The sequence below is a fragment of the Salvelinus alpinus genome, chromosome 10 (genome assembly GCF_045679555.1).
Source record: "Salvelinus alpinus chromosome 10, SLU_Salpinus.1, whole genome shotgun sequence".
Lineage (NCBI taxonomy): Eukaryota > Metazoa > Chordata > Actinopteri > Salmoniformes > Salmonidae > Salvelinus > Salvelinus alpinus.
In genome coordinates, this window is record NC_092095.1 from 17,986,641 (window position 1) to 17,998,938 (window position 12,298).

Here is a 12,298-nt window from a genome sequence, read left to right on the forward strand (position 1 = left end):
TCTCTGCAAAATCACCGGATGTTTTGGAGGCAAAACATTACTGAACATAACGCGCCAATGTAAACTACGATTTTTGGATATAAATATGAACTTTATCGAACAAAACATACATGTATTGTGTAACATGAAGTCCTATGAGTGTCATCTGATGAAGATCATCAAAGGTTAGTGATTCATTTTATCTCTATTTCTGCTTTTTGTGACTCCTCTCTTTGGTTGGAAAAATGGCTGTGGTTTACTGTGACTAGGTACTGACCTAACATAATCAGATGGTGTGCTTTCGTCGTAAAGCCTTTTTGAAATCGGACACTGTGGTGGGATTAACAACACGTTTATCTTTAAAATGGTGTAAAATACTTGTATGTTTGAGGAATTTTAAATGAGATTTCTGTTGTTTGAATTTGGCGCCCTGCACTTTCACTGGCTGTTGTCATATCGATCCCGTTAATGGGATCTTAGCCGTAAGAAGTTTTAAGGAGAGTGAGAACAGGTGTTGAGGCTGATTAACAGTTAGTATCAGCTGGAGCTTGTTTGAGGAGTTACATTCAATGAAACTAGTTAAGCGGTGCAAACAGTAGTTGAGGTTGATTGGCAATGGTTAGCAGCTGGTGCTTGTTGAGATGCTAGGCAGCTGTGTTCAAGGCAACTAGGTAATTGTTACATTCAAGTCTGGTCTTTCTCCTGAATTTTAGTTAATCCTAAACACGCTTTAAGGACATAAACTGGCATTACAGGTTTAAGCAAAGTACAGTGTCATTGTTTTCACGAAGATATACCCATGGCAATAGGAGGGACAGGAGGCAGGTAAGAGCAATGGCAGCCACATGAACTGCTCTACAAAGACAAAGATCAGTCTACAGTAACAGTGAATCTGAGAAATGGCTTTAAAGATTTTGCTGTCCAGACATATGTTTAGGTAGAAACAGTGATAATGCACTGATGCACTCTTATTATGAAGAAACGTTTTTATACTTTAGCCATGACCACTGATCTAACCTATGACCCCTAAAATGCTTATACTGCACTCTGCCTTAAACAACTTTATGGGTAATGCAAAGGTAAAGTGCAAAAATCTATATTCTAAATGTGTTTATCCAACTTTCTTGTTTTTTCTGTTTGATGGAAACAGTTTGAGACTTCTAACTACATTCCAACTGTAATTTATGGTTTTATGTAGTGGAGCTATGTTTTTAATGTTGTATTGTAGTAGGCCTAACCCCCAATCTTTGTGTGCTGGTTATGCATCTTGTTGACATTCATCCAAGGACACCTCACTGCAGAAAAATTATTATCAAATCATGTGACTATTTTTAACACTTTCCTGTGATGCTTGCTTGTTTTGTTTTTCTTGCTTTACTGGGAAGCTTAGCAGAGGTATACATGCTGGGGTTATTTATGTTAGTGGATGAGGTGCACATAGTGGACTTCCTGCTAAGGCACACCTAGCTGTAGGATTATCAGACGCTTGTTATGCATCTTGCATAACTGGTTATACATATTTTTGACATTCATCCAAGGACACCACATAAGAAAAATTCTTATAAAATCATATGACTTAGTTATTGAAAAGGATTTCTGTAAACGCACCCTAATACAAAAAGGAAACTAACTATAGACTAACCAGAAATGGGACATGTGTTTTATTGTAACCCTAAATGATGAATGTGTAAACACTTGTCTTTTTGGCTAACCACATTAGAACATTTAAGGATGTAAACTGTCAGAACAGATTTAAGCAAAGTTTAAGCAAAGAGTTTATTTTTATAGGGTCAGTGCACATGTCACGTGTGCTCCCTCTCCGGCCTCTAGGCCACCAGGCTGCTCATTATGGCACACACCTGTCACCATCGTAATGCGCACTTGCGTGTCATCAGACTCACCTGGACTCCATCCCCCCCTTGATTACCTGCCCTATATAAGTCACTCCCTTTGGTTCCTTCCCCAGGCGTCATTATTTCTGTTTCTTATCTGTGCGTTGTTTTGGTTTTGTTCATTAAATGATGCACTCCCTGAACTTGCTTCCAGACTCCCAGAACACACGTTACAGAATGACGCCTCACCAAAGGGAAGCATTAAGGGGTGTTATTTTATTAGGAATTTTTACTAGGATTAAATGTCAGGAATTGTGAAAAAATGAGTTTAAATGTATTTGGCTAAGGTGTATGTAAACTTCAGACTTCAACTGTATGTATGTGTTTTGATAACTATATATATATATATATATATATAATACAATTCGAGGTGAAGGTGTTGCAAATGCTTTTGGCGGTTGATCTGCTTCTGTTCTGTGGGTGGCACTGTGTGCTCTTTTCGAAGGATGGGTCCTGGTCTCTGAGGCCCTGGGATCCGGGGAGACAACAGGGGTGGTCTGCCGGTCACTGGGATGCCAACCCAACTTGAGATTGGGGGGGAGGTTAGCGGGTGGAATAGTAGCAAACAATTGGAGGTTGACTTAGTAGCAATGCAAATATCATGGTACAGCTATATGGACACTCACTTACTATGGCACTTTTTAATGGTACGTTTACAAACATACAGTACCAGACAATTTGGACACCTACTCAATTTTTGTTCTTTATTTTTTTACTATTTTCTACATTGTAGAATAATAGTGAAGACATCGAGACTATGAAATAACACACATGGAATTGTGTAGTAACAAAAAAAGTTAGCAAAATATGTATATTTGAGATTCTTCAAAGTAGCCACCCTTTGCCTTGATGCCTTCACTATTCCAGCACCATTTCAATTTCAACATCATCAAATCACCTCTGCTAAGTCTAATACAGTGACCACTAAAAGATACCAAAAACTACTTAAATCGAAATTGTAGTAGTAACATAAGGCAACTGGATGCTAATGGTAGAAGAGACATATAGTCTGACAATTCCAATAAGACACATACCAGAGAAATATGCCTAAGACAATTGGACACATTAATGAAAGGGGGAGACACATGGTCTGCTGACCTGACACACTAATGATAAAAAGGACCCATAGTCAGCTCCTTCTAAAAAGAAGGCGTATAAGACAGAATCTGCTGATTCCAATAAAGGCAAACTGAACAAAGAGTACATTGACACATTAATGAAAGGAAGTGACAAATTATGCTGACACACTAATGATAGATATGCTGACACACTAAGATAGAGGGTCCGGTCACCATTATAAACTAATTGAAAGCAGATATGGGCGTTATTGGGCGTGAACAAGTAGGAAGCTTGAACTAAAAGATAATGGTGGTGAATGACTTAAAAAAGAGAAACTTCATTTGCATAAGGGATGGACATAATACTATGTGTGTATAAATATAAGAGCTAGAGTTCTGGGAAAGGGTGTGTTCCGCGGGGTGTGTTCCGCGGGGACATGCCAGTGGGCTGTACAGTTGTAATAAAGAGCATGTTTGATTTTAAAAGTTCTGGTAAGCGTTGTATTTGAAAATGATTTTCCACGACATAATTGGCGAGCTAGCCAGGAGTGACAGGGACGGAGATGTTCTTGGCTGACGGGTTCTTTGGACAATCTAAACAAACAGAGGTGGCCACCCAACTATATACGGTAAGCAAGTTCTTACAATAGTTGAAATGTTTGTGTAGATTGCTTCAGAGTCCTGTCTCAGCGGGAGGAATGTCATGTAGGTCTCTCTCTCAAATTTCCTAAAAACGATAAAAACGAAAGAACTTTTGAATTCAAATAAATGTGCATGCATGTGTGAGTTTGGGTTTTGTATGAATGCGCATGTCTAGAGATTGAGTGAACTGGAACTGTGAACTTTGATTGTGTCGGGTGTTTGGCTGGGGGGAGCGGGCATTTGTTCTGGTTGGACTGCTCGAGACAGGTTCATGTGTCTGGTTTGATTGGGGGAGTTGTTCCGTCTGATTCTGCTTGGCCGGGTTCGACCGTATCAGGATCTGTTTTGGGATGTGCGTAAACACACCTCAGTCAACCTGAGCGGGCGACTCGTGTCGGGTGTGTGTGATTCGGACTGCCCCTCTCGTCGGACCATTCATTTTGAGCAGCCTTGTGTGGGCTGATCGGCGCAACTGTTTGTACTCTCTAGTTGAGCGGCTGGGCTCAGGCGCAGGGCTACAACTAGTAGCTGATACAGTCAAAGCATAAATCAGTAGGTTGTAGGAAAACGTTAGCCCGATTGTGCGGCGTTCAACTGCAAAAGTAGCTTATACGGTCAAAGCATAAATCAGTAGGTTGTAGGAAAACGTTAGCCCGATTGTGCGGCGTTCAACTGCAAAAGTAACTTATACGGTCAAAGCATAAATCAGTAGGTTGTAGGAAAACGTTGGCCCGATTGTGCGGCGTTCAACTGCAAAAGTAACTTATACGGTCAAAACATAAATCAGTAGTTAAATAAATATTCATAGTTTCCGCTCTGAAAGGAGGACTGTATGAGTGAAGTAGTAGGTGCAGGAAAAACGTTGGCCCGATTGTGCGGCGTTCAAATGCAAAAGAAATCCTGCGAATAAAAAACCGCTCTGTCTAGCTACCAGGGTTTGGTAATTCAGTGGGTCACGCTACAATACTACTCTAATAATAGAAGAGAAGATAAGTATTGGGGGTTGAATAGGATATGAGGACAAGCTGATCCGATTAGACAGTAGTCTCGTCATATTGTAGAAGTCTAGGCTTATGTAGGAGGAAGTGAATTAAGTCAATGAAGAAAGACTGAGTTGTTTTGAGGTAAAAACAAAGGGATTGAATGAACGGATGAAACATAAAAGGATGAATGAAAATGTTGTAAGAAATGAGTGGATCTGTGTAAAGATAGAACATTAGGAAGAAAGATAGGACAGGTTGTGTGCGTGTAGGCAGAGCGTCCTGAAGAGGGTGCGCGCAGCCTTCCTGTGACAGAGTAGAACGTAAAGAAAGGGTGCCTCTAAATACTAAGATAGAGGGAACGAAATTAAGAAACATCGAAGTAAAATAAGTTGTAATCAAGGATAAAAACACTGATGTGATAAAGTAATAAGCGACCATAGTAAAATTACTAAAAAGGTATCAAAATAAATAATGAATAAAAATAATTAAAGAGGAGTTAACCGAATAGTATAATATGAATAGAACAGTGTGGTAACAAAACAGAAAGTAGAATCGTTGATAAAATGAAATTGTACTATAAAGTTAAAAACGAATCTAGGTTAGTTAAGATAAATAGTGATAAATAGTGAAATTCAGGACAGATTAAGGATTCACGAACGGTGTAACAAAGGAAGAGGAAAAAACAGGCCGTCGATCACTCTGTGTCTACAGAAGCTACGGTCTAAAAATAGCCTGAAGGACAGAGACCAGAATATGAGAGGTTGGTTTCACTAAAACCGTGAATCAGGAATTAAACAGTAAAATGGGATAAAAGACAATGAAACAATAAGAATATAGAGAAGAGGTAAGAAAGTATAGACAAAATAAATAACTAAAGGTAAAAGTAAGACGTTAGATAGAGATCTTAATGGAACGGGCAGTGGACCTGTGTGGCTCAGTTGGTAGAGCATGGTGCTTACAAACGCCTGGGTTGAGGGTTCAATTCCCACGGGGGGACCAGGATGAATATGTATGAACTTTCCAATTTGTAAGTCGCTCTGGATAAGAGCATCTGCTAAATGACTTAAATGTAACGTAAAAGTAATCTTAAAAATTGATTAGAACTGTAACAACAAACCAAATGAATAAATAATGATATCTGTAAAGGGAAAAACACAGTGATATTTGAAGTACTGTACTAGAATAAGACATTAAGTAATCTGTAGTATTCAGAAATAATGTCTGTACTGTATAGAGTAGGCTTCGATAAAAGAAATTAAGTGATGTGACAAATGAGTTATTAATTGGAAAGGAGATTGGCTCTACCTCGGAAAAAATAGTAAATAAAAGGTGTATAAATACATGGGAGTATTTAGGAAAAATAAATAAATAAATAGTCGCATGGGACCAAAATGTGAAGCTCGATTTGCAGGCGTTCTGATGTCAACATTCTATCTTCAGAAAATACATTACTATAAAAGACAAATGTGGTTCCACTCGTCCTCGCAGACGTGCGGGTGATTAGTAGAACTATTGACAATATCTAAAAACGAATAAGAAAATAGTTCCTGTTTTGAATATGGATATAGCGGAATATGGGGAAAATTAGTGTAAGGTGACACTAGAATTTAGTGCGGTAGCAGGAAATGCCGATATACGAGAGTTTATTTCCTTGTCAAAATAACAAACAACTAATCGGTTTGAGGTTAGTGTGAATGGAATTTTTACTTGGCGGTGTATTGTCTCTGAGCGAACAATGAGTGGTTCATAGAGATTACAGTTTATATGTGGTCAAGACGAAGTATTAGATCACGTTTGACTTGACATATAGTAGAGTACAGATGGAATTTTAATTGTTAGACATTCTATACCGTCATTCTCTGAAAAATGTTAAGATGTTTATGGAATAAAAACTATTTGCAGATTAAAAACTGACGTTGTGAAATTAACGATATGTATACTTTCTTTTCCAGAAAAAAAGGGTTTAATCTTCTCTGGTCAAAATATCATTGGAGACTGCATTACTGTGGAAAGCAGTTAATTAAAGTCAGCCGCTTTAAAAATAAAAATATCTGGATAAGGCTAAAACATGGAGTTCTGGATGAGTGAGTCCAGTCCCTTTGCGATTATTGGCTTATGATTCACTAGTGAGTACACCATGTACTGGGAATGAATATGCATTAGTAGATATATTGGAAGGGTTTTTTCCAATTCAGTTTCAAATTGGGTATGCAAAAGGATGAACATGTTTTTGAAAAATGTATTTAAGTTGCTCCTAAAGAAAGGGGGAGTGGAAACATATTAATGGTGTCAAAATGCCCTGAATCCTAGGAATTTCTTGTGAAAGACTGATCACCTTTTACTAGAAATTGTTGGAACAGGTGGGATATACTTATAAAATGTTTAAGACACCAGACTCTATTCAAACTGTATAATTACTTTGAAAATCTATTATGTCCCTGGGAAAATTATGAAGAGTTGTACCCTTAAATTGAATAAGTTATTCGAATAGGTTTATTTTAATTTTTATTTTCGATATAACATGGGTTCATAGGTAAAACTATCAGTTCTTTGGGGTTATGGTCTTTGGGGGAATACACAAATGTGTTTTGTTCATTATGCATATAAAAAGTGTTGAAAGTTATTCTAAAGGGTTTATTGGAGTGTGGGTTTCTGTAAGGATTTTGTTGATAAAAACATCATCTATAATTCATCTGAGAGAACACTGGTGGAATAAGGGAGTTATCATAAGAAGGTGACGTCAGAATGCTTTAAGGCATGGGAGAGAATATCACCACAAGTGGGTGTGGAGATCAAACCCACCCTAACCGACTGAACAGTGAGGGACAACTGTGTCTGATGACCTGTGAACTGTATCTAAAAAAAAAAAAAGACATGCTGAAATTACATTATATTTGTTGGGAGAATAATGACTTAAAGTTATTGGGGTACTGATTTTTTTATTATCAGGCCATTCATGAGAGAAACTGAGACAGGGGCTATTGGGAAAATAGATGGTACTGGTAATTAAAGTGTTTAGTATAAATGTTAATTATTAAAGGGATGATGTGTATTGAATAGATGAGGTCATATTTGAGTTAAAGGTAACACTAAGGACTGTTATCCTGAATATTGGATTGGGAAAAGTATTTCAAAAAGAACTGTTTAGTTATTTGGATATAGAACTGTTTAACGTTAATAGGCCTAGGGAAGCTCTGGAAACTAATCCTGAGACAAGGTGGTTGACAAAACTTACAGAATTTTAGATTAAAGGTTTTTTGTTTCTTTCGTTTTATAATGTCATTGGAATTGGAATGATAAAATGTAATGTTTAATTGAATAAAAAGGTAGTCTGTTGTGCGAAGATACCCATGAATGAAGAAGAAAGAGACCAACAATAACTTGGGCATAGAATGACACGGATGGATGTTTTCTCCAGGTTTCATTTCTTTACAAATAGTGATAATATTGCACATGTGCAATAATTATTATAATTTAATTTTTATTTTTTTTCTCTTTTTCTCGTTTGGTCAATTTATTTTTGTTTTGAGGAACATAAGGTTGTGTATATGTTCCTGAGGAGGGACTGATATAAATGATATATAAATTGACTTAAGGATGTTTTAAGTATGTATCAAACAATGGCAGTTATGGGTTAGGGGACTTATAAATGAAGGTAATGGTAGTAAAGGGGTGTTATTTCTAGAAAAATGTATAAAAATAGAGATAATTCACAGAAAAGGAAAGACAGCTGGCTGTGTAAAATATAGGGACAATTCTAAAAGTAAATAGAACAATTCACATATCTAAAGATATGGTAAAAAGAATAAGTGGTGGCATTTTGAACATTAGAGCAAAAGTTTAAGAAACTTATGACATAGTTTTGTTAGGATTGGATATTCTTCCAACTGGAAGACGCTTGACTGATTACATGTTATTTTACAGCAGTTGCCGTAGGGACCATCATTTAACTATCATTATGAATATTTCTGTGGCAGGAGGCCAGGTATTGAGGCAGAATGGTTACATAGGGCTGTTATTAAAAATTAAGATTTAGTGATCTTGCTAATGTTGTCAGGAAATAACCCATGTGTTAGTGTGTATGTCCTCAGGAAAAAACAGCCAGAAATGGAAGGGCTTGGGCTGCATTCTGGAGACTGAGTGTACATCAAGATACACCAGGCTGGTGGTATACTTCTTACAACACTGCAGTGGTAAAGTTCTTTATGTCTCTCTTTGGTGGGTGCATAAGTCTCACGAGAAGTAAGGTCCAGCTGAATAATGGGTGAGCTTGAAAACACCATGACAGAGGATGTGGAATCAGAGAGAGAAAGAGAGAGAGATTAGATTCTACTATAGACATACTGGGTTGAGTTTGGAGGCTACTTGTTTTATTTTTAATACATCATGTGAAAGAGAATGGATGATAGGATATTATACTCTAAACAAACATGTTAAAGGGATTGATATGAAAGCATATACAGTGTTGAATTAATTCAAGAAGAGAGAATGTTAATTGTAGGTTATGCACATGATTATCAGTTGAAATGGAGTAGATGGGAAACTAAGTAAAAATGACATGATTTGGGAACACCTCTCAGAACCTGTGGCCGAAAGGGGAAGACTGGGTGGAAGCATGAGGAAGCTTTTTAGGGCTTTTATTTTTGTGGAGTCCAGCAGAAAAGTATCCTGGAGGCATAGAGTCAGGTAAAGAGAGAGTGGGAATTGTCATGGTCTCAGATTTCAGTTTGCATGAATATATTTATGCATAACACATAACATTGTCAATGCTGTTATGTTTTGTCTGTTGTTTTCCAAGTCTTATGTTTAGGAAACCAGAAGGAGAGGGGTTCGCCAGCTTCAGCTGGAATGTCTGTTTGTTGTGTGATGAGTGATGGAAGTAAGAGGATGTATGGTGCAATCTTAGAACAGAGGCCATAAGTCTCTAAGTATGAATGCTTCACAGAAAGTAGGCAGAAACCTGAACCAGGATGAGAGGTTCTGTGTCTGATGATCCAAGGGGACCAGAAGGACCTCTCTCAGTGGTACCAGGAGATCTAGTCCACGTTGGAGGGATCCGGAGGAAGTGGGATCAACCGAGGAGAGATGGACCCTATGAGGTGGCCAAAGCAACAAGAACGGCCGTCCAAGTGAAAAGAAGCCAGACGTGGTACCATCTGAACCACTGCAGCTGAGTCCCAACAGAGAGAAGGATACAACCACATAGAGATGAGGACACTGAGGATGCTGATTCACCAGGAGGGAGCCTGGAGGGAGCAGGAGCAGCGGAAACGATTGAGATGCCAGGGAGGAGCCAAGAAAACAGTAAATCAAGTGAAAGCCAAAATATGACACGTGCACCGACTAATGCACCCAGAAGAGGAGGAGAGGCCTCACAAGGAACAGAATAAGAACGTTTCTTTCCTAAAATTGAAACCCTTCCAGATGGAAGCTAAGTCCGGCCTGAGGAGGGAGCTTCAGGTGAAGAAAGAGGAGGAAAAGTCCCGCAAGCTGAAGAAAATGGGGATTACCCCACAATTGACTTTTAAACTTTTGAATGGCCTCCTTTACAGACAATTGATGTTAGAACAACAAAAGAATAATGACATTGACATAACAGAAGCAACAGTGAATGCTAGTATAGAAACAACAGACTAATGCACAATCAAGATGTATGGTGGGAGCAGGAAGAGAAGAATGGAATCAGCCGAACAATCCAAAAAGACTGACAAGGTTAGAATCTATGTTCCACCTCAATGTATAACAGAAGCAGGAGAACTGAAGTCTATCTCAATCATAAGGATCAAACCCTTATCGGAGATTGCACTCTGTGGATGGACACATCACCAAACAAAGGGAGAAGTCGTTTGGGACCCGAAAGGATGTGACCTGACATGAATCAAAGAAAAAGACGAGTAGGTGCTCATCATGAACAAGATTGAACCAGTGGAAGGTGAAGACCTACCCCTGCACCTGAACAGGAAGAACCTGTGACAACAACAAGGGTGGCGGCTGCTGTGACGACCACAGTAGCTACCACTAGATGACATCGACTGCCCTTACCAAGCAGACCACCGTGCCAACAAAGCAACCTGAGACATCAGTCAGGAGAGTTTTTACTGATATTTGAAACTTTCTGATAAACTCTAATGATCTACCTCAAGATAAGAACATTGAAAAAGCAACAGAATTAGATATATCTCATGCTTCATCAAATATGTAATATTTTATCCTTATATTTTTTATACCAAATTTGATCTATTACTCTTATGACAATTGGAGATGTTTGGTCTAGTTAGTTTTTGTTTTTTTATGTTTCTGATTAGATCTTTTACTCCTATTTCACATTGGAGATGTTTGGTCTAGTTGGTTTATATGCTTCACTTTGTTTTTATTTTTTGTATTTTCTTGTTTATCATAGGTATTTTCTTTTACTATCCCAAAGTCTTATTTGTATCATTTATGTGGCTAAATAGCCCCAGAGGGGGGATTGTAGTAGTAACATAAGGCAACTGGATGCTAATGGTAGAAGAGACATATAGTCTGACAATTCCAATAAGACACATACCAGAGAAATATGCCTAAGACAATTGGACACATTAATGAAAGGGGGAGACACATGGTCTGCTGACCTGACACACTAATGATAAAAAGGACCCATAGTCAGCTCCTTCTAAAAAGAAGGCGTATAAGACAGAATCTGCTGATTCCAATAAAGGCAAACTGAACAAAGAGTACATTGACACATTAATGAAAGGAAGTGACAAATTATGCTGACACACTAATGATAGATATGCTGACACACTAAGATAGAGGGTCCGGTCACCATTATAAACTAATTGAAAGCAGATATGGGCGTTATTGGGCGTGAACAAGTAGGAAGCTTGAACTAAAAGATAATGGTGGTGAATGACTTAAAAAAGAGAAACTTCATTTGCATAAGGGATGGACATAATACTATGTGTGTATAAATATAAGAGCTAGAGTTCTGGGAAAGGGTGTGTTCCGCGGGGTGTGTTCCGCGGGGACATGCCAGTGGGCTGTACAGTTGTAATAAAGAGCATGTTTGATTTTAAAAGTTCTGGTAAGCGTTGTATTTGAAAATGATTTTCCACGACATAATCAAATGTTATTTGTCACATGCGCCGAATACAACAGGTGTAGACATTAGTGAAACGCTTACTTACAAGCCCTTAACCAAAAATGCTTCAAGAAGTTAAGAAAAGATAAGTGTTAAGTAAAAAATAGATAAGTAGAAAATAAAAATAACAAATAAGTAAACATCAGCACTAAAACAACAAGAGATTATGTACAAACTAAGTTACAAATAACGCAATAAAACATGCAATATTGGTTACGGGATCGTAAAACGGGAGACATCTCCTTCGGCGCAGTCTCCATTAAGTCCAATCAAAGTAAGCTAAATATGATGTGACTGTCCATGGTTCTGATTTCTGTGCGCGTGTAACAGTTTAACTTCAGTCCGTCCCCTCGCCCCGACCCGGGCGCGAACCAGGGACCCTCTGGACACATCAACAACAGTCCCCACGAAGCATCGTTACCCATCGCTCCACAAAAGCCGCGGCCCTTGCAGAGCAAGTTGAACCACTACTTCAAGGTCTCAGAGGAAGTGACGTCACCGATTGAAAGGCTATTAGCGCACACCACCGCTAACTAGATAGCCATTTCACATCCGTTACACGCGTTCGTGCAAGTAGAAAAACATGTTGACTCACCCTACTTGTAGAGAAACGCCAATGTCATC